Genomic DNA, 1,211 nt, shown 5'->3' with positions numbered 1-1,211 from the left:
TATATATATATATATATATATATATATATTAGGGCTGTCAATCAATTAAAAAGATTAATCATGTTTAATCGCATGAGTGTCCATGCAAATATCTTCTGTCTTGTAGAGAAGGGCTTTAAACCCAACATGCCATTCTAAAAACCCTATTCTTTATCCATTTGTGTTTAAGGTGCTTTGTTTTACTGCTAGTCATCCTCTCCCATTCATGGATGTATTATAAGACCAGTAATATGCGCTGCTGTTGCGTCTCTCATTGCCACTGCAGGCGGTTTATCTAACCATCAGAAACCTGACTGCTTTGTTGTCCCAGTGGAGGCCGCTTAAGCCCTTGTTGATGTCAAACTGACCCAAAACAGGATGACACAGACACAACATAACTTTTCCAGTTTTTGTTCCTGAGCCTTCAGAGCAATGCAGTAGAAACCTGTGAAACCTGTTTGCCTACTGGACTTTCCCGCATGACATTACCATGTAGTGATTCGATTTAAACAACTGGCATTTTAGTAGACCAAATAGTTAAGTTCAAACCTCTACATATGTGACCTGTGTAGATCATTTCTTAAAATCAGTCTGAAATTGGGACACGTTTTTTTTCAAATGTCATTTTAAAAATGAGTTCACGGCATTAAGCATTTTATAGAAAGGGTCTTCATGCGAGCACGTCATTGCAGTAAAAGCCTCCGTATGCTTTAAATAAATTGCTTGTCAGGTCATCTAAAAGCATCCAAAAACCCTTTCTGACAGCGGAATCTGACGAGAGTGCACCCATCATTTTTCCCCCGCCCACAATTCCAAAATCTTACAATCCCACTCATTTAATGAGCTCTGTCAAGCTCTTTGTTAAGGAAAACCTCAGTGGCAGCTTGACTCTGAATATGGTGGAGTAGAAGTTTGGGGAGAATTTGATGACTTACACAGACGCATTTATTAAACTCTTGATCAAGAAGATTTAGGATTAAACAGAGTGTTGTGTGGTTTTGTGTAGTGTTATCCCAATTCTGAGGATCTGTGTATTTCCAAGATGCATTATCTCCTGCTGAAGTTTGGTCTATGCAAAGATATTGATGGCACCATAACATAGAGCTTGTTGTGGTATAAATACCTTAGTCCAGGCTAGCTTCCTCTGGGGAATTGGCTATCTGCAAATGTTGTTTGTTTTAAAGATATGGGGTGTGTGTGTGTGTGTGTGTGTGTGTGTGTGTGTGTGTGTG

The 1,211-nt window shown here is 39.1% G+C and overlaps 1 protein-coding gene across 1 annotated transcript in view; it reads left to right on the top strand.

Moving 5' to 3' along the window:
* The window catches only part of pnpla3 (patatin-like phospholipase domain containing 3), a 15,835-nt gene that overhangs the window by 13,244 nt on the left and 1,380 nt on the right, over nt 1-1,211 (top strand). The gene's annotated exons all lie outside the window — the stretch shown is intronic.

The sequence above is a fragment of the Etheostoma spectabile genome, chromosome 23 (assembly GCF_008692095.1).
Source record: "Etheostoma spectabile isolate EspeVRDwgs_2016 chromosome 23, UIUC_Espe_1.0, whole genome shotgun sequence".
Taxonomy (NCBI): Eukaryota; Metazoa; Chordata; class Actinopteri; order Perciformes; family Percidae; genus Etheostoma; species Etheostoma spectabile.
The sequence above is the reverse complement of the archived record's forward strand: the minus strand, read 5'-3'. Positions and strand labels throughout refer to the sequence as shown.